The sequence below is a fragment of the Erinaceus europaeus genome, chromosome X (genome assembly GCF_950295315.1).
Source record: "Erinaceus europaeus chromosome X, mEriEur2.1, whole genome shotgun sequence".
Lineage (NCBI taxonomy): Eukaryota > Metazoa > Chordata > Mammalia > Eulipotyphla > Erinaceidae > Erinaceus > Erinaceus europaeus.
The window spans coordinates 6,127,473-6,149,906 of record NC_080185.1 but is presented as its reverse complement, the minus strand read 5'-3'; the positions used below and the strand labels follow the sequence as shown (position 1 = coordinate 6,149,906).

At 42.6% G+C, this 22,434-nt stretch overlaps 1 long non-coding RNA gene across 1 annotated transcript in view; it reads left to right on the top strand.

Annotated features, from left to right (window-relative positions):
• The first annotated feature begins 1,815 nt into the window (after positions 1–1,815).
• The window catches only part of LOC132535817 (uncharacterized), a 31,815-nt gene continuing 11,196 nt past the window's right edge, over positions 1,816–22,434 (top strand). Inside the window, exons 1-2 of the long non-coding RNA XR_009547548.1 lie at positions 1,816–1,984; positions 14,927–14,985. This is a non-coding gene — a long non-coding RNA (uncharacterized LOC132535817). The remainder of the gene's footprint in view (positions 1,985–14,926; positions 14,986–22,434) is intronic.

Sequence of the window (22,434 nt, the reverse complement as noted above, 5' to 3'; positions counted from 1 at the left end):
CCATGTGCATGGAAACTTGTGCACTTAACCAGGTACACCTGTCCCCAGCCCCCAACTGGCCTCCATAAAAACAATTCCTACAGACTTAAAGGACAAATGGAGTGACAGCTTGGAACCCCCTCACAAGCCTTCAAAACTCTGCTAGGACAGAGCATTTCTCCCATCCTACTGGTCTCTTCTTCAAACAAATGAACACCAAATTGGCTAGTTGAGTAAATAGGATAAATTATGATTGCATTTAGATGTTACATGGAACTATATTTTATTATTATTATTTTTAATGTTTGTTTATTGGATAGAGATAGAGAGGAAAGGGGAGCTACAGAGACACCTGCAGCACTGTCTCACCACTTGTGAAACTTTCCCGCCTTGCACATGAGAATGGGTGCTTGAACCTGAGGCCTTGCACATAGTAACATGTGTGCTCTATCAGGCATACCACCGCCATGCCTCAGCACTGTATTTTAAAAACAATGGGAAAAACTGATGGTTTCTTTTCTGTGCCCCAGATACTGAGCCCCAGAGATATCCCTGGTGGCAATAATATATATATATATATATATATATATATATATATATATATATATATATATATAATTTTAAAAAGAACTGTTCAGCATTTCTTCTTATTCTTTCTTGCATGTTATAGTTATGAAACGTGGCTCCTTAGGAGTGAAGGGAATCACGCTTATAAAGAAATGAAAGCAGCTCTTGCTGTGTGGTCCCTGCTGAGGTTGCTGAGAAAGCTTCTAGCAAGTACTAACTCAGGGTGGCTTACAACTATTGAAGACTGGACCCAGGATTCTGTGAGCCTCAGAGGGCAGAGGCACAAAACACCCCAGCCTCATGCCACCCTATGATCACATGCTCAGTGTCCCAGTGGATTTGCAGAGTCTGTTGCAGATAGCAGAGTGGGGACTCAAAAGATTCACTCCTTACCTCCTCCTCCACACAGAGGTTGCTTCTGCAGAGCCACTGGGCACCACAAAACTGATGAAGGACACAGAGGGGGTGACTGACCACAGGCTCTTCCACTAGGTGACTTTCTAAGGGAGCAGGAAGAGGAGAGCAGGAGAAGGTAAGGGAGGGGAAGGGAGGGGAGGGGAGGGGAAGGAATGGAAAGATGAGAGTCATAAGGGAAAGCGGAAGGGAGGGGAGAGGAGGGGATAGGGAGCAGGGGAGAGGAAAAGGAAGAGAGAGGAGGGGAGGAAAGGAGAAGGGGAGGGGAGAGGAGACCAGAGGAGGGGAGGAAAGGAGAAGGGGAGGGGAGAGGAGACCAGAGGAGGGAAAGGGAGGAGAGGACAGAGGAGGGGGAGGGAGAAGAGAAAAGGGTAGTGGCTTGCTCCTAGAGGCCCCTGTTTAGTGGCCCAGGCCTGGTCCCTAACACAGGTGGATCCTCCCTGCTTCCCAGACTGCACCTGAGGGAGATGACAGATGCCTGCAGGGGGCGTCTGTGCAGGTTAGCGGGGTGGTACCTGGAAAGAAGGTGGTTCCTGCCTCCCCTGGCCCAGGGAGTGTGGGATTCCTTGGCGATATACCCTAGGGCAATTAGAGGAGACCCCCATCTTTTCCTGGTGCAGGTGGCCTCCCTGAAGGTGCCCTGCAACTCCTCTCGCTTCGCTGCAGAGCCTCCACTACTGCTGAGATTGGCACTGGCCAAGGACAGACCTTCTGTCCCTCCCAGGCAGGGGGTGGGCACAGAGGGTCCGAGGGCGGGCACTCGGGCCCCAGTGCGCAGGCGCTTCAGGCTGGTCTGCAAGTTTCCTCTTGTCCCAACTGCTCAGTGCGCAGGTGGCTTTGGCCTTGGGCTGGCTGCGCTCGCTCCCTCCCAGCCAGAGGCGCCCAGCGGGATCATGCAGGCGCTGGTGTCCCCCGTCACCAAGGCGATCTTTGTGGCTCTGTTCCTCTTCGCCATCCTACTCATCCTCTACGTGATCCTCTGGTACATCTGCCGCGACGTGGACAACGACTACATCTGAGGCAGGTGGGACCCCGCCCGCCGCCAGCCCCCCATCTCTGGGCTGCGCCCTGCGCCCCAAGCCCTAAATCCTACAACTCCCGCTTCTGCATTCCACCGCATGCTCCCCTTCTACACCCGCCCCCAGCCCCAGATTCCCTGTTGCTACCCCAGTACTGATGCCACCCAGCCCCCAAACCCATTCCTTTCCTGGACCTGCACCCCTTCTCCGGAGCCCCCATCCCCACCTCAGGTCATTGCCAAACCTTTTCCTCACTGCATGGCGTCAGGATCCCCCAGCTACAAACCTCCAAGTCTCAGTGCTTTCTCCAGACCCTAGTTTTGGTTTGTCCCCCAAATCCTGCTCCCCAACCCTCACTCCCACCACTCTGCTTTTAGCTTTACCCCAATCAGCTTCTATACCCTTCCCCCCCAACAGGATTGGTCCTTCTCTAACACTAACCCTAAATCTTTCCCCCCAAATTATGCCTCTCCTCTAGGAACCTGCCCCCCCCACCCTCTGCACCTCCCAGACTCCAGCACTTCTCTCCAGTCCCCTCACCACTGCCCACTATGGCTCCAGTACCCTTTCCCAAGCTCACACTTTTTCTTGATCACCACCTGTAGACCTTTGCTCCCAGTGCAGCCCCCTCCTCAACTTATACAGCCAGGCACCACATATGGTTGCTCCCTCACCTGCCCACTTCCAGCAGCTTCTGGGCCCCAGCAACAGGTGTTTGAGGGCAGTAGGAGCTTTCAATTGTCAGTGGGTTTCCTGGAACCTTGTTCCCATACCACTCTTACTGTTTCTGGCATCCAGTTGTCTTCCTCCCTTTCGGATGACTTGATCCCTCAAATAATAGAACACATAGCTACAGTGTGACACATCACTTCTGTCCCTGAATTCCCTTGAGTGAGGTGTGGTCCCACAAGGTAACTCTGGCACTGCCCATGCAGGGTTCAGCATGTATGGGCCTGCAGACACAGAGCTACAGAAGCCAGGCCCCACCTGAGGGCTCCACCTACTTCCAGATGTCATTTTCCTGGTTTGATGAAGCATCTTTGTGTGTGTGTGTGTGTGTGTGTGTGTGTGTGTGTGTGTGTTTAGCTGGACATTGACCAAGAGGACATCTGGGACCCCATCTGTTTGGGAACAGGTGATGGTCTTGGTATAGGGCAACTGTCTGTGGTAACCTGAGCATCACTGGATATGAGGATGGACCCTGGGCAAGTAGGTGGACATGAACTTGAGATGAGCACAGGTCCACATCCTCATGGATCTGGAGAGAGGCCAAGGGCTCCAGGAAGGGGTAGCAGTCACTTGGGGCTGAGCACAGCATCTCAGGCCAGAACAAAGGACTCTGGGTGTGAGTGGGCATAAGGTAGGTGAACTGCAGCCAGACAGACTCAGGGTCCACACCAGCTGCTGGGACTGGGAGAATCAAAGCTCTGAGTATCTGTTGTGCCATCTGTGGCATTGGAGGTAATGGCCGTATAGAAGTCATTGAGAGGATCGTCTGTAATACTGCAGGTCAGCTGATTCACAGCCTTGTCCCTTGCTGGAGCCAAGCCTAAACCACCTGTGGGAGTAACTGGCTCACCTGTGTCCTGGCTTCTTTTTGAGGCATGACTTCCATGTGGTAAAGTTAACACAATGTCAGTTTACAGGTCTGACTTCTGACAAATAACTGTGAAGTTTTGTAATGACCACCACAATAGATATGTTGACTACCTTCTATTGATAACCTAGCTTTACAAATATAGTCTAGGTCAAGTAGTGGTACACCCAGTAGAACACACATGCTATCATATGCAAAGACCAGGGTTCAAGACAATGGTCCCCACCTGTGGGGGGTAAGGGAAGCTACATGAGTGGTGAAGCAGGTCTGCAGGTGTAACTATCATCTATCTATGTATCATCTATATCCCCCTCACTTCTAAATTTCTTTGTCATACCAAATGACAGGGTGAGGGTGATAGAAAGAAAAGAAAATAATAAAAAGAAAAGGAAGAAATGGCCAATAGGAGCATGGTAGGATTCACCATGTGAGCACAGAGCCCCAGAGATAATGCTCGTGAAAGGAAGAAAGGAGGGGAAGAAGGAAGACTTAAAGATATTTTTCTTCAAGGCCTAGGAAATAGCCCACTTGGATAGTGCACTTCTTTGTCATGTATGTGACCCAGTTCAAGCTCCCAGTACCCATCTGCAAGGGGGAAGCTTCATAAGTGGTGGAGCAGTGCTGCAGATATATCTTTTTTGCTGTATCTCTCCCTTCCTTCTCAATTTCTCTGTCTCTATAAAAAATTAAATTATATTAAATAATTTAAAATATTTCCCTTTGCTGTCTTTGAATCTGAGAAAGCCAGCATCTTTAACATGTTTTGCAAGACAAAGATAACTCCCTAGATTCTGACAAGAGACTGGAGATAAGCAGAGAACCTGGGAGCTGGGGCTTTCAGATAGGTAAGGGCATCAAGTGTGTGGAGGTGGATGGGAATTCAACTTGGGTGGTGAACATAATGTAGCCCATAAAAATGTCAGATTTAATGCTCCATATCTGAATTGTAATTAGTATTATTAGTGACTATGACTTCAGGTCCGAGTGACAGCTCACCAAGTAGAATGCCTGCATCGCATTGCCAACCACCAAGGTTTGAGCCCAAGCAGCACATGGGAAGTACTGTGGTACTGGAGGAAGCTACCGTGCTATAGTCTCTCTCTCCCTCCCTCCCTCTCTCCAAATGACAAAATAGCCCAATTCAGTGAACTTCCCCAGTTCCACTAATATATGTGTGTGTATATATATATATATATATATATATATATATATATATATATATATATATATATATAATTACTTTTTTACCTCCAAGGTTATTTCTGGGACTCAGTGCCTGCACTACGAATCCTCTGCTCCTGGAAGCCACTTTTTCCATTTTTGTTGCCCTTGTTGTGATTATTATTATTGTTGTTGGATAGGACAGAGAAGAGTGAAGAAAGGAGAAGACAGAACGGAGAGAGAAAGATAGACACCTGCAGACTTGCTTCACCACCCATGAAGTGACCCTCCTGCAGGTGGGGAGCCGGGGGCTCTAACTGAGATCCTTATACCAGTCCTTGCACTTCGCGCCATGTACGCTTAACCCACTGTGCCCAGCCCCCACATCATAAAATTTTTAGAAGGTGCACTTTCTTTCTTTATAATTTATGACACAGAGAAACAGAGAGAGATCAGAGAAGCTCTGGCATATGCTAGGAATCGAACCAGAGAATACCGGAATCTCAAACATGCAAGTCTGGCTCACTGCCCACTGTACTGTTTCCTTGACCTGCTTCAGTACAAAATTCTTACAGCTTGTTTTAGGGAAGTAGGTTCAGTTTCCCTTTATATTTATATGCAGAAAAAACACTCATAAATTTTTCACTGCTCTGTGATTTGAGATGAGTATGGTGCCTCTGTGCTTCCCCTAAAGCTTCACCGTATTTTCCAACTTTTTTTCCTGAGGCTCCATATTCCACTGAGTTGATATTTTTATACTGCCCAAACTATGACTCTACTTCCTTGTGAAAATGAAAATATAGCCTCTAAGTGAGAAGAGAATAGGACAAATTGTTTCTCTCTTTGACCCAGAGGAAACACCTCTGTCAGACAGTTTGTTCTTCTGCTGCCTGCCTTTTTCTCTGTGTGTGTTTCTGTCTCTGTCTCTCACACACATAAAGTGGGTTTGTTTTTCCCCTTCATACTAAATGGGGTTTGAGGGCCAGGAAGGAATTGAGAAGGAGAAAGAAAACCAGAGCCTTTTCTCCAATGCTCTCCCCCACCCTCAGGCAGGTGCTTTCAGGGAAGGAGACCTGTTCTGAACACTTTCTGTGAGTGTTTCTGAGGGAAGGTGCTACTTGGAGTGCAAAGACTATTTTTAAGAGTTAGGCATCTAGTGCTGGGCATTTGCATAGAGGTAAGAGGAGGTGAGAAATCCTCAGTGCTGATGTCCCACTTCCTATCTGCCTGCCTTTCCCAGCAGTCACAACCTGAGAGGTCTCTGCTGTTCTGCCCCTTGGGGTGCTGGGTGAAATAAAAGTCATTCCTAAAAGCACTGTTCATACTAGGCAGTTCTGAAGTGGAGATATCTTCTCCTTACCTGCTGAAAACCCAGAGTCCATTGCAGTGGGCCTGTCAGCTGCTTCTAGAAAGTTCCTTATTGGCTGTGTGTGGGAAAATTGGGAGGGCTTGAGAATGGAGACTAGAAGGAAAGAGAGGCCAAGAATCTGGCTTCAGGCAGGGGGGAGGTGGAGAGAAAGAGAGAGGTGCCTGAACTTGGGAGACTGGGCTTGAGTGAATGGATGGGGGAGTGGTGTTTGGGCAGACAGAGAAAAAGGGGAGTGAAGCTGACATTCTTTCATCTGCACCAGCTGAGGGAACATCCAGAGCTGTTGGGAGAGCATCTGTGGCTCCCTTGTCACAAGGTGAACTCACTGGGCTAGTACTCCAATTCGTGCCCTGTGAGCTTCTGACTGAGGCTGCCACCTTAAATGTCACAGCCTCTCATACAGCACTCTGGCCTGTGCAGATGTCTGAGCATGGACAAGACTAGTATAAAAAGCTCCAAAAGGGGTAGCCTGATCACAGCTCGTGGGACTTCACTGGGAGATCTAATTTTTGCAGGGAACACTCTGTTTCTTCCCAGTTGAGGTCACTTGTGCCCACAGATGGGGTTGATGCAAAATCATGGCACAGTGACCAGAATATCTAGAAAAGTCAGTTTGTAGAAACAAGAACCCTGCTTACCAATCCAGATCCCATCAAACCCGCCCCTCCTACCCCCCACCCAAATCTTTTTTCACTGTGAAAAGATCAGTACCCAGAAAAGACCACGGCAGCGCTATCAAGCCATGGTGATTGCCATAGGTTCTGGAAACTTTCCTTTTTTTTAATTTCCCTTTTTGTTTGTGCTTAATAATGGGTTATAGAATTAAAAGAGTGCAGAGAAAAGTTCCACATCACACTCAACACAAAAATTCCGTGTCCCCACCTTCCACCTCCTAAATAACCACCGTAGTTCTCACAAGTCTCTGAAAAAGTTTTCTTGCTTCTGTTTCTTCTTTATTCATTTATTCTTGAAGTACAAGTGTGCCAGTTCTATAGATTCCACATCAGAGTGAAACAATCCAGTGTTGTCTTTCATCTCTTATTTCACTAAGCATAATCACCTGCAGTTACATCCATTTTTTTCCCAAAGGGTACTGCATTGTCTTTTTTATTATTACACTGGTATTCCATGGGATATATATCCTATAACTTCATTCATTTTATTGATTTAATAATCGACAAGATCATAGGGTAAGAGGGGTACAATTTCAAACAATTCCCACCACCAGAGTTCTATAGATTTCCTTTTTTTTTAACCCCTCCACAATTCTAATGTTTACACTGCATAGTGAGTAGAGGGCTTAAATGTCCTCAAGCCCACCTGCAAAGGTGTTCTCTGTCATAAAGCATTAACCCAAGACTTCTCTGTCTCACCCTCTATTGGTCCACACCTAGGCAAAGTGACAAACTCAAGGGGAGTAGGGGGTCCCATAAGCTTGCGATGGTGATGCTGCTCTTGAAGCTGCTACTGACCGGTGATCAGACGTAATGTCATATGCTGGCCTTTGGAATTTCTGCTTTCTCTCATCATTTCCCTGAAATTCAGCTTGCAGCATAAGCACTGACTGTTCTCTTGGGGGGGGAGGGTTTGGTCCCTAGCAAATCTGATGACTTGCCATGGAATGGAGCCCTTCTGTGAGCTAGGGCTGTGCCCAAGATGGGCAAAGTACTAAAGCAGGAGAGAGTTAGAGCTTCCTCTGATCATGGTGATTCTGAAAGATGCTTCTCTGACAGCTGGCTGGAATGTTCCACCCCATACATCATTACCATGATCATCCTCATCATCCCAATCATCACCATCCTCATCATCTTCAGTTTCTTTTTTTTAAGTTTTATTTATTTATTTTTTAAATATTTATTTTATTTATTTATTTGTTGGTATGCATGAGACCCCTTCTGTTTCATTTGGTTTAAATCCCCCCTGCTTAACACTATTTTATTTACATAACCACTGTTAACAAGTTCCACCCTCCCTCCAGGGCATTTGTGGTTCAGTGATAGGATTCTTGCCTAATCTGCCCCCTCTTTGTCACACTCTGATTTTCACCAGTCACTTTTCTCTCCACCCTCTCTATGTCACATCCTGTTTCTACCCTACTTGGGAAGTATATATAAAGACAGCATTATGAGTTTTAGAGTACTTTACCTTGAGTTTAGCTTAGCTCGTCTTAGATTGTGCTGCGTCCTGCATGAATAAAGAGATACTGCCTACAGCTCAACTATGAGTCCCTGGTTGTCTGTTACCTGCCCGGGAAGCCAGCCCGGCGAAAACAACCTAACCCGTCAAAAACAACATATGGCGCCACAACGTGGGACCAGACCTGCGCAACTCTCAGATAAGTGAAGACTTTGCCTACCTATGCACTATGGTCTTCTCTTCTACTTATGAAGAGGTTTGCCAAAGCCTCTACTGTTTCATCATGAGACAGTTACTCTGTCTCTGGAACATTTTGCTCTGGGCCAAACTTTGTTTCCCTGACCGGGAACTTTGGTTTCTTATGACCGGGATCATAGAGCTTGGGAGATGCACGGAGATTTCTCCTTGGACTTTCTGGATTCCCTCTCCCATGTTTCCTGAGGAAAAGGACTACATTTTGCTCTGGGCCACAATTTGGTTCTTTATGACTGTGATCGTAGACCTTGGGATATGCATGGGGATTTCCCCTGGGACTTTCTGGACTTCTTCTCGAATGTTTCCCGTGGAGAAGGACTACTCTAGTTTGAGGAGCATTCTCGAGTACCCTGGCAGTTCCCAAGTATGGAGACACGTGGTTAGTTCTACTCTCCTGATTGGATTCTTTCTTCGATGGGAAGACGCTTTTAAAAATGGGTGCCTGAAGCAATCCAGCAGGAACTGTCAGAAGCACCCTAAATGGAATTTCGAGGACCTTTTTGAACTAGGTCGCCCTCCGGGGATTCTTAATCCTACATGGTGAGATCTTGATAATCTGGTTCAAGTTGTGTTTCATAAGAGAATGATTTGAATGACTGAATTTTTGTTTGACATTGACTTAAAAAAAAAAATGCTGGACGCAGCCATGATTTCTAGAGACATCCAGAAACAATCCAAAAAATTGTTTTTTCCCTCCTTTGATTTCTCTTTTACATCTTGACATGAATCTGAAACGTTTAATCCTGAAAACTGTATGAGTTATGGGTGGGGCAGATAGTGCAATGATTATGTTAACTATTCTCATGCCTGAGGCTTTTAACCGTGGTTCTTCTGTTTACCTTTCCACATTTTATTGAGTTTAAACTGTTTAAACAACCTTAAAATCATACTAGAAAGGACTTCCAATTATAATGGAGTTATCAATTATAGTAAACTTCTAATCTGCTACAAGTTTTGTTCAACAAGTAAGTGAATTTCAGCTGTCAAAGTCTTCACATGAAAAAGCATCTACTCAAATGGAATTCCTGGAAATCCATTTGGATCCGGTTCTCTGACATTGCCCCCGGAAACCAATGATGAGACCTGGCACGACCTGAAGAAACAGATTCACAGACTCCAAAGATCACTCTCTACAGAAAAGCAGAATTCAGGTGGCCGACATTCCCCATCGAGACAGACATACAGCGTTTCATCCCTTGGCATTTTCTTCTGTGGTCAGCTACTTTGGACTGACACCTCCATCGGACTTACTGGTACACACTGCTGTGTTTCTCGAAGACTAACTTCAGCCAGTTGCCTTGAAACTTTATAGACCATGTCCCCTCGCCTGCAGGCTCTGTCCCAGAGGCAGAAAGCTCCCCCTCCTTATTAGGTTATGCCCACAGAGGCATGAAGCGCCCCAAGAGGCAAGAGATGCCCCCAGAGGCATGAAGCATTCCCAGAGGCAAGAAATGCCCTTTGAGGCAAGAGATGCCCCCAGAGGCATGAAGCATTCCCAGAGGCAAGAAATGCCCTTTCGCCTGCTAGGCCTTGCCTTTTGAGGCAAGAAAAGCTCCACTTGGCATCACACTGGTTATTGCTGCTCGCCTATTTTGTTTTCCATGTTATATGCCAGTTCTTTTGAAAACGCCTGTACGATATACGTTTCTGTTCACCCCATAATGGCCATTAGTTAAAAAGAAAGGGGGAATTGTTGGTATGCATGAGACCCCTTCTGTTTCATTTGGTTTAAATCCCCCCTGCTTAACACTATTTTATTTACATAACCACTGTTAACAAGTTCCACCCTCCCTCCAGGGCATTTGTGGTTCAGTGATAGGATTCTTGCCTAATCTGCCCCCTCTTTGTCACACTCTGATTTTCACCAATCACTTTTCTCTCCACCCTCTCTATGTCACATCCTGTTTCTACCCTATTTGGGAAGTATATATAAAGACAGCATTATGAGTTTTAGAGTACTTTACCTTGAGTTTAGCTTAGCTCGTCTTAGATTGTGCTGCGTCCTGCATGAATAAAGAGATACTGCCTACAGCTCAACTATGAGTCCCTGGTCGTCTGTTACCTGCCCGGGAAGCCAGCCCGGCGAAAACAACCTAACCCGTCAAAAACAACATTCATTCCCTTTTGTTGCCCTTGTTTTATTGTTGTAGTTATTATTGTTGTTGTCGTTGTTGGATAGGACAGAGAGAAATGGAGAGAGGAGGGGAAGACAGAGAGGGAGAGAGAAAGATAGACACCTGTAGACCTGCTTCACCGCCTGTGAAGCGACTCCCCTGCAGGTGGGGAGCCGGGTTCGAACCGGGATCCTTATGCCGGTCCTTGTGCTTTGCGCCACCTGCGCTTAACCCGCTGCGCTACAGCCCGACTCCCCATCTTCAGTTTCTTTCTGTAGTGTGTAACCTACAGAATTAAATACTGGGCAATGGATAACTCTGTGTTAGTTTCTTTTCTCAAGAAGAAGAAAGGGTGTTAAAATTATAGCAGAGGGATTATATGGATTCATTGGCAAGGCAAGAGGGATGGGGCAGGGGTGAGGGAGGGAGAAGAAGTAGAAGAAGGGGGTAGCAGAGGTCAAAGTCTATTCTGGTGATCTTTGGTGATCTGATAAATGGAGCAATGTCCTAGGTGAGGCAATAAAGTCTCTCTCTTTTACTCTGTCTCCCTCTTCCCTCTCAATTTCTCTATGTCCTATTAAATAAATGAATGAAATATTTAAAAGAAAGCAAGAAGGAAAGAAAATTACCAGGCAGGGGCGGGTGGTGGCACACTGAGTTAAGCACACATAGTGCAAAGCACAAGGCCCCTCACAAGGATCCAGGTTTGATCCACCTGTCTCCCCATCTGTGGGGGGTCACTTCATGAGAAGTGAAGCAGGTCTGTATGTGTCTATCTTTCTCTCCCCCTCTCTATCTTCCCTTCCCCTATCAATTTCTCTTTGTTCTATACAATAAAATGAGGGAAAAATGGTCATAAGTAGCAGTGGATTTGTAGTGTCAGCAGCGAGCCCCAGCAATAGCCCTGGAAGTGGAAAAAAAAAAAAGGAAAGAAAAGAAAATAACTAGCCAGACATTAAATGAGAAACTAACAGTAAACTTTGGAGGGGGTGTATGTTCCAGTATTCTGATAGTTTCAGAAGTATGTAATCAAACATTTCTTAAAATATCTTTTGACAAATTCAGAGTTTTACACATTCATTTGCTTTTCATATTGTCTCAATAAGCTGAGTTTGGAGCCATTGAGAATCTGTTTGCTTGAGAGTATATTTTCTTTGTGTACTCTGCAAACATGTACACAGCAGTTCCTGGCCATAGAGAAAGAAACATCACCATGGGCTGTAGGATTCTGAACATTGCTACCTCAGTAGCTTTCTGACAGGATTCTACAGTGCATTTCTGAGTGACTCCAGGGGATAGGAAATGCTCTTTCTGGCCCTCTTATAGATAAGGATCTCCTTCACCTTCTGTCCCCTCTGAATGCTGAGTTTGTGAGTATGTAAACTCTGCAAGCCATCCTGCTACATGAAGGGTACCTTCAAATGCCATCTTGTCAAAGCACTGACCCAAGAAATATCCTTTGCTGCGGCCATACCATAGTCATGGCCCTGGTTGTGATCTTTTTTCTTAATCTTCCCCAGATCCTCAGTTCACTCTAATGTGCAGGAAATGGATTGGAAGCGGTTTTACAATCATACACACCAGGAGCACCTGGTGGTGTTCCTTTATAAGATACAAATATATGTAAATAGCATAAAAGGATATAAATTATGGTTAGGTCTTTTTTGCCACAGCAAATACTAACAATGGCATTTTCAAAATTAACCCAATTTCCACATAATCTGGGTATAGCTATAACAAACTATTGCCTTCTTAAACTCTTAGACAGCAGGAACTTTCCCCATTCTCTATAAAGACCTATAAAGTTCTCCCAGTCCTGAAACCTCTAGGGTGGGGCTCACTTTCCTGCAAGCTTCTCCCAATGCATACCAACTGATACAGCACCTGCTGATCCCAACTCAATTAATGCGACCAGCACCACCTTGGCCATGTTACACTCTGGACTGTGTCCAGAGACATCAAGCATGGAATGTCAACTATTCAGATTCAATATTTCAGTAAGATCTTTCCTAGCTCGTAGGACTCCTCAATTCCATTCCCAATGGTACACTTCTTTTTTAAAATTTATTTTTATTTTTTTATACTCCTTTTTTTTTTTTGCTCATTAGTCATTTAGTTATTTTTTATTTATTTAAGAAAGGAGACATTAACAAAACCATAGGATAAGTGGCGTACAGCTCCACACAAATCCCACAACCCGATCTCCATATCCCATCCCCTCCCCTAATAGCTTTCCCATTCTCTATCTCTCTGGGAGTATGGACCCAGGGTCATTGTGGGTTGCAGAAGGTGGAAGGTCTGGCTTCTGTAATTGCTTCCCCGATGAACATGGGCATTGACTGGTCGATCCATACTCCCAGCATGTCTCTCTCTTTCCCTAGTAGGTTGGGTCTCTGGGGAAGCCGAGCTCCAGGACACATTGGTGGGGTCGTCAGTCCAGGGAAGTCTAGTTGGAATCATGCTGGCATCCAGAACCTGGTGGCTGAAAAGAGAGTTAACATACAAAGCCAAACAAATTGTTGAACAATCATGGACCTAAAGGCTGGAATAGTGCAGATGAAGTGTTGGGGGGTACTCCCTGCAGACACTTCTTAACAAACCTCAAAACCTAGATATAGACCAGGGCCTATGAGATAGGGCATATGCAAATGTATCCATAACTTGGGGGAAAACATATACCTTAAAGCAAAGTCCACTATAACTTGCAGTGAGTCATTAAATGAAGCAGGCAAGTAGAAAGACCTGAAAAGAGACCTTAAAGTACCTAATGGAACAGTTTCAACTTAGACCTAGATACCCTCCTCACCTACCTCCTATTCATGTACCTCAATCACTCCAAATCTAACCTTGTCAGACAAAGTAAGGACTACAAAAGCTGAATGAGGGCAAGAGACTGGCATACTTTAATGATGACTCTTTAGTCAATACCAGGCCATCCCATCACCTAGGGCCCTAGTCCTGGGATTCCCACACAGACATGATGTGCCTAGACCTCTAAGAGAACCCTCTCACCACTGTCACTGGTCATCTCCATCAGGGACAACACAGTGAACCCCTTTGTGAACCCCTATAGTACCTTGCCCTCAATATGGATCAACAATGGTAGGGAATGTTCCATTTTTGGACAGGAGGTTGAACAACATACTCTACCAACTACCTGAAGAAGATGGGTCCTGAAAATAATGTGGCCTGGTATGTTCCTAGCCGTGATCACAGAATGTGAGCTCAGACCTACAGGGATGCGGAGGTTACATAGGCTTTTTTGAGAAAAATGGGATCCAGATCAAATCAGTGGGGTTTACAGTTAGCAATATTTATATGCTTTCCCATATTTGGAAGCTACTCTCTTCCCTCATACAGCTTTTTAGGCTTTTTTCAACTATGACACCATCTCCCCAGACAATAACTTAGATCACCTACATGTTAGATATCAAGATGTGGCAAAAGCTAGTAAAGCTGTGGGCCCCTTGGAATATACCTAAAATAGACCTATGAAAATTTTCCAAAATCTTCATATGCAATATCTTTGCCTTTAGGTTCATAATTAGTCAATAATTTGTTCTGCTTTATATCTTACCTCTTTTTCAGCCACCAGGTTCCAGACACTATCATGATGCCAACCCAAATTCCCTGAGAAGAAGATACCACCAATGTATCCAGGAACCCCACCTCCCCAGATTCCTGCTCCATTAGGGAAAGAGAGAGACAGGCTGGGAGTATGGATAAACCTTCCAATGTCCATGTTCAGCAGAGAAGCAATTACAGAAGCCAGACCTCCCACCTTCTGCACCCTATAAAGATCTTTGGTCCATACTCCCAAAGGGATAAAGAATAGGAAAGCTTTCAAAGGGCAGGGGGGTGGAATAGAAAGTTCTTGTGGTGGGAATTGTGTGGAATTGTACCTCTCTTATCCTATGGTCTTGTCAATACTTACATTTTATAAAAATAAAATAAAAATAAAAAATAAAAAAATCATACACACCAGAGTGTTAATGTGGTTATGACTGAAGACGGAGAATTAGGACTTACCTATATTTTAGGGTGTTTTCGTTTGTTATTTTCAAGAAGAGTACACACAATCTTAATCTTGCATTTGAAACAAACAATCAAGCATCAAGAATAGCGGCTCGTGTTGTTCAGCCAAACTAGCTATGAGTTTTGGTTTTTCCCACAGTCCAAATTCTGCCAATGTGCCATTACTCCATTTAGGACAGTGTTCATTCTTCCCCATTTGTTTGCCATGTTTTGTTGTTGAGCCTTTTTTATTTGTGTTGTGATTAAAAAAAAACTATTTAATTCTCTTTCTCATTCCCAGAGTTGAATCTTGAGGCAGAAGACAGCATCTTGTGCTTCCTGCCATCTGGACAGCTACAGGTAAAGAACCAACTCTATAGATAACCAAGGTAGAATTGGCACCTTTCCCCTTATGTTTTCAGTACTTTTATTTATTTATCTTAATGGGAAGAAAGGGAGAGAGATATATCAGAACACTATTTAGCTTCAACTAATGGCTCTACCAGAGGCTGAACCTGAGGCATCAGATCCTCAGGCATGAGATTCTGGTTTACTACCTTAGCACTGTCTCTCCCTGGCACCAGATATGACAGTTTTACATCTGTCTTTTCACTGATGATAAACTATACTGCTTCATTTATATGGGATTTAAAAAACCTAAATCTATCAGCAAGTCTGTATAGTTGCCTTCATAAAGATCTTGCTTGCTTTTTGTTAAACTTTTTTTTTGTAGCTAATGTTTGGATTTTGTTGATCTTGTGATTGAAGTATTTTCTGTTGCATCTTCTAAATGGGTATTGCCTTTTTTTGTACTAGGCTCTTGACTTTGCTGTAGTGATCTTCCATACACTGCCATTCACACTTTTCTGAATTCTCTTATTCTTTCTTTTACTCTTTTAAAAATTTTAATTTATTTATAAAAAGGAAACTTTGACAAAACCATAGGATAAGAGAGGTACAACTCCACACAATTCCCACCATCAGAACTCTGTATCCCATCTCCTCCCCTGATAGCTTTCCTGTTCTTTAACCCTCTGGGAGTATGGACCCAAGGTCATTGTGGGATGCAGAAGGTGGAAGGTCTGGCTTCTGTAAGTGCTTCCCCAGTGAACATGGGTGTTGAAAGGTTGATCCATATATACTCCCAGCCTGCCTCTCCCTTTCTTTAATGGAGTGGAGTTCTGGGGAATCGGAGCTCCAGGACACATTGGTGGGTTTGTCTGTCCAGGGAAGTCTGGTTGGCATCATGCTAGTATCTGGAACCTGGTGGCTGAAAAAAGAGTTAACATATAAAGCAGGGGCTGGGTGGTGGTGCACCTGGTTGAGCGCACGTGCTACAATGTTCAAGGACCTAGGTTCGAGTCCCCGTCCCCACCTGCAGTGGGACAGCTTCACGAGTGGTGAAGCAGTGCTGCAGGTGTCTGTCTCTCTTCCTCTCTTATTCCCCCATATCTCTTGATTTCTGGCTATCTCTATCCAATAAATAAATAAAGATAATTTTAAAATATTAAAAATATATAAATCCAAACATATTGTTGACTAATCATGAACCTAAAGGCTGGAGTAGTGCAGATGAAGAGTTGAGGGGTATCCATTTTGTAGATAGCTATTAGTCATATTTTAGTTATATTCCAAAGGGCCTGTGGCTATACTAGTTTTTTTTTTTTTCCTGAGCCTGAAATCTGATATGCAGGTAGATCCAAGTTATTGTCTGGGGAGATGATATCATGGCTGGAAAAAGGAAAGAAAGATGGATCAGGGAAGAGAGTAGCTCCCAAATGTGGGAAAGTGTATAAATATTGTTGACTGTAAACCTCATTAATTTAATGTGATCTGGGTCAACCATATTCAGCTTAGGAGCCTATGTGACCTCTGCATCCCTGTAGATCTGGGTTCACATCCTATGGTCATGAGTGGAAATGTTCCAAGCTGCCCAGATATCACGACCCATCTTCCTCAGGTGTAGCATAGAGTATTTTGTCCAGCCTCCCTTTGGAGGATGGAACATTCTCTACTGTTGTTCATCCATGTTCAGAGCAAGGTCCTATGGGGGACCCACAAAGGGGTCTATTGTGTTCTTCCTGATAGAGGTAACCAGTAACTATAGAGAAAAGTATTTATTCGAAGTCTAGGCCCATCATGTCTGTTTGGGAATCTCAGGACTCTCTGAATAGGGCCCCAGCTGATGGGGTGGCCTTATAGTGACTCAAGAGTCATTGTTAAAGTATGCCAGTCTCTTGCCCTTACTCAGCTTTTGTAGTCCTTGCTTTGATAAGTATAGCTTGGGAGTGAGTGAGGGAAGTATAGCAGGAAATAGGTGAGGAGGGTATCTAAGTCTAAGTAGACACAATTTCATTAAGAACGTTATACTGACTCACTGCAGACTATTGTGCACTTTTGCTTTCAGGTATATATTTTGCCCTAATTTATAGATACATGTGAACATATGCCCTATCACATGGGACCTGCTCTATATCTAGGTTTGAGACTTTTTTGGGAAGTGAACCACCTGAAGTGGAATTAGAGAATCCTATGAAAGGAAAGGTTTCACCCAGGTAATGAGGCTGAAGGGCTGACATTCCATGCCTGACCTCTCTTGACACAGTCTGAAGTGAAGCATGCTGAGGTGGTACTCACTGTGTTGATTAGGTTGGGATCAGAAGATGCAATATCATTTGGTATGAATTGAGAGAAGCATGCAGGAAAGTGAGCCACACCCTAGAGGTTCCAGGACTGGGGAAATATAGGCTCTGTAGAGGAAGTGGGAGGTTCCTGCTGTATTAGGGTTTAAGAAGACAATAGATAGTTATTGCTGTAATCACATTATTTGGCAATTGGGTTAACTTTGAAAAATCCCTGTGTTAGGATTTGCTGTATCATACACAACATCACCATAATTTATGTGCTTTGAGATTATTTGTATATGGATGTGCCACTGTTGCTTCTGTTCTCTCTGGTCTAAGCTTTTATGAGAGTCAACATATCAAAGACTAAGCCTATGGTCTGTGTTTTAAAAAGTTTGAGACATTTAATCAATTTTCCCCTCTCATATTAATTAAATAGTGATTTATATGACTAGAAATTAATAAGAGTGTACATAAACACCATTCCCACCACCAAAAGACTGTGTCTCATTCCACCCCACCCTACCCCCCCACTCCACCCCCATTCTCAACCCAGGGTTTTTGCATTTGTGCCCTACTCGAATTCTCTTATTCTATGTATCTATTTCTTGGATTTATTTTTTATACTTTTAAATTATTTATTGGATAGAGACAGAGAAATTGAGAAGGGAAGGAGGCATTGAGAAGGAGAAAGAGAAACACCTGCAGTACTACTTCACTGCTCTTAAAGTTCTCCCCCTGTTGGTGGGAATCAAGGCCTTGAACCCTGGTCCTTATGCATCACATCGTGAACTCAGCTGAGTGTGCTACCACCCAGTCCATGGGATTCTTTTTATTTTTTCTATTTTTTTCTTCGGGGCAGGGGAGGGGTTGGATTCTTTATGTAGATGGGCATATTGTCACAAAATAAAATCTTCTTTTCAATATTCATATTTTGTATTTGTGTTGATATGCACAGTTCTGACTCTATATTTCAGTGTTTGTCTGGTTGGCTGGCTACTTGCTTGCTTTTACCAGAGCAGTGCTCAGCTCTGGCTTATGGTGGTGCTATGGAGTGAACCCAAGACCTTTGGTGCCTTAGGCATGAAAGTATTTTTGCAGAACCATTGTGCTGTCTCCCCAGACCATCCCTCCAGAGAATTTAAATTTGTGGTTAACTTACCTTGTCACAGGTAGTCCTGAAACATTTGAGGATGGCTTGGGTGTTGAATAGTCTCAATGTATAGTGTTTAATGTTTTCTAATTTATTTTTTTGTGTGTGTTTTCCTATGGCTCAATATGATGCTTTTAATTTATTCATTTGACCTAGAATTTGAAATTTAATTGCATTATGCTTTTAATGAAAAATTTATTAAACAAAGTCAATAACATACACATTAACAGTGAATGGTCTGGTAAACCCAATATTCTTGACACCCAGAACCTAAAATTCATTTTTTTTTTTGCATAGACAAAAGTATGTCATGATTTTTCTGATGTATTTCTTTCCACCATACCCTCACCTTCCCCATGCCTCTGCCACAGGATAATGTGATCACCCAAGACATACTGTTTTCTCTCTCAGTATTTTATTTTATTTCATTTTATTGATTTCTTTATTGAGGGATTGAAGTTTTACATTAGACAGTAAATACAATAATTTGTACATGCATAACATTTCTCAGTTTTCCACATAATAATACAACCTCCACTAGGTCCTCTTGTCATCCTTTTTGGACCTGTACTCCCTCCCCTCCACCCAAGAGTCTTTTACTTTGGTGAAATACACTAACTCCAGTTCAGGTTCTACTTATGTTTTCTCTTCTGGTCTTGTTTATCTCAGTATTTTAGTATGCATTTTTAAAACATAACTGATCTTTTACAAAATGTGAATTCAATACAGTTATCACTCCTAGAAGATTTTGATGTTACTGATATTACCAAATGTCAGTAATTTGTCAAATGTCATGTTATTTTTCATATTTACATTCTTTTTTAAAAAGAATTTTTAAAATATTTATTTATTTATTTTTCCTTTTTGTTGCCCTTGTGGTATTTTTTGTTGTAATCATTATTGTTGTTATTGATGTTGTCGTCGTTGTTGGATAGGACAGAGAGAAATGGAGAGAGGAGGGGAAGACAGAGAGGGGGAGAGAAAGACAGACACCTGCAGACCTGCTTCACTACCTGTGAAGCGACTCCCCTGCAGGTGGGGAGCCGGGGGCTAGAACCGGGGTCCTTATGCCGATCCTTGTGCTTACATTCTATTTGTAAATAGTGTCTTTGAATCACAAATATTGATATCTTTGAGTCACAAAATATGTTCTTTCATATTTTTGAATTAGATTTCTTCTATGATGTAATTCTTTTTCCTGGAATCTTTGTTTCTAAAATATATTTTATTATTAGTGATTAATCATGGTTTACAAGGTTTTAAGGTTACAGGAGTATAGTTCTACACCACAGCCACCACCAAAGTTTTGTGACATCACCTTCTCACTTATACCACCAAATGATAACCACAATATTCCTCATAATGTCCTAGAGATTGTTTGATTACTTATTTTTTATGCAAGTTCATGTGTTTAAATTCTCTATATTCCACATATGAGCAAAACCATCTGGTAGCTGTCTTTCACTTCCTTACTTATATCACTTAGCCTAATAATTCCAACTCCATACATTTTGTTCTAAAGGCCACAATATTATCGTTATAATTTTCAGAGCAGTGTTCTATCAGATATATCTCCTGTAACTTTTGCTTCTTTATGTGTTATGTTCGAAAGAGACAGATAGGCAGACAGAGGGAGTGAAAGAGATCACAGCACTGAAACTTCCTTCAATGTCATTGAAACGAGCCTCTAACCTGGATTGTGCACAAGACAAAGTAGTGCATTATCCTAATGAGCGATTAAGCTATTTTGCTAATTCCTATGACTTATATACCCACTTGTCTGTTTATGAACATCTATTAGGTTATTGAAAAGCTCATGACATTTTTTTTGCATAGACAATTACGTTATGATTTTTTCCGATAACACAGTGGGTTGCTTCTACTCCTTGGCCATTGTGCATATGTCTATTTAATTAATGTTTAATTAGTATTTTCATGTCCTTTGGATATATGCCTTCAAGTGGTATTCCTTGCAACATTTTTTTCCTAGAAATAATAACAGGTCAGGGCTGGGTGGTGGCACACCTGGTTGAGCACACATGCTACAGTGTGCGAGGTTTGAGCTCTCAGTCCCCATCTGCAGGGCGAAAGCTTTGTGAATGGTGAAGCAGTGATGCAGGTGTCTCTCTCTCACCACTTCTGTCACCCCCTTCCCTCTCAATTTCTGGCTTTCTATATACAGTAAATAAATAAATATAACAAAACAATTTTAAAAAGAAAATATAACAGGTCTTGTATTTTGTCAAGCTTTCCATAATCTGGACTATAGTGAATGAAACAGTTAGGTGTCCTGTGGCATTACTCCAGTTAATGATAATTCTTTATATTGGTAATTAGTGAAAGAATTCAGACCAAATTAAGCTTGTTCCGCTTAGTGTTTGTTTGTTTGTTTATTTATTTATTTATTTATTGTAAAGCAGCTACTTAAGAGATGTATAACATTTGCTGCTTTTTGTGTTGAAGTTGGTCGTCATTGGTGATCATCACCTTTGTTTGCCCTCTAGATGCTGAAGTGTGGCAATATATATTTTTATTTTTGTTGAAAAGTTAATAGTTTACAGGCCAGTTGTTGGCATATGGGTACAATTTCTTGTCTCCCTATTATAGGTGTCTGCAAAACACTCTTAAACCCAGCTTATGTCCTTTTCCACTATCATTCACCAGGACTTAAAAGACATCCTCCCCAGACCTATCCCTGCCATCCTTCCCCAGAGTCCTTTGCCTTGGTGCAATATACTCAACCAGTCCAAGTTTCACTTTTTGTTTCCCCTTTCTTCTATTTCTTAAGTTCTATGCATGAGTGAAATCATCTCATATTCATCCTTCTCTTTCTGGCTGATATCACTTAACATGATTCCTTCAAGTTCCATCCAAGATGAGGTAAAGAAAGTGAATTTATCATTTTAAATAGCCGAATGGTATTCCATTGAGTATATAGACAACAATTTTCTTAGTCAATCATGAAAATTTTATTTATAATTTTATCCACTTTATCGGAGGGGGAGGATAGAACACTGCTCAACTCTGGCATAAGGTGGTGTTAAGAATCAAATCTGTAAAATTTGGAGCCTTAGACATGCAAATCATATGCTCTAACACTGAGATAGCTCCCTGGACTCAGTAGGAAATTTCCAATTCTCTCATTCATTCTTAGTTTTCTATATGAAATACTTCTATATGCAGAAATCTTTTTTGTCTGCCATTTTTGTTCCTATACTATTTAAGTATCTTATGCATCAGTATGTTGTTCTATTTCAACTTGTGATGTTTACTTCTGTTTCTTTATCATTTGGCTGTATTTTCAAAGTTAAAGTCTGTTTTGAAACCATTTGTAAGAAATAATTGGCATTTGTTTGCTGAGCTTACTTTTTCTTTTCCTTTCTTATATTCTCTTTCTTTCTTCTCATTTTTTTTTTACCAGAGTACTACTCAGCTATAGCTTATGATGGTTCAGGGAACTAAACCTGGATCTTTGGAGCCCCAGACATGAGTCTTTTTTGTATAACCTTTATGCTATCAACAACCCACCTAACCTTACCTTTCTCTCATTAATAATTATTGCTTTCCTTCATTATTTCTTACCTTCTATTAATTTAGATTTGATTCAATATTCAATCACTAGCTTCTGAATTTCTTGCATGATGTAAATATTACTTGTTTTCTAATATATCTATGACATGATAGACTGCATACTTCCTTCTATGTTATAGTTGAGTTCATGGGACATACCATAAAGTTACATGTGTTTTGACTGAATTTCTAATGAGTGCACTAGATCACTCTATAACTTATGTTAGTGTATTTTCCACTGCGTATTCTAGGACTATGAAGTGTAAAAATCATTTTGAAAAGACCATGAAGATGACAAGGGAGACAGAATGGCATTAAGTGAAATTTCCAGGGCTTAGGGATATTTCCTTTTGTTCTGTGACACTTCCATGTGGTTCCAGGATTCAAACCCTAGTCATACACATGGCAAGACACCTACTCATTAGGCCCTGAGTATGTCTTTAAAATTATTTTTGTTATTAT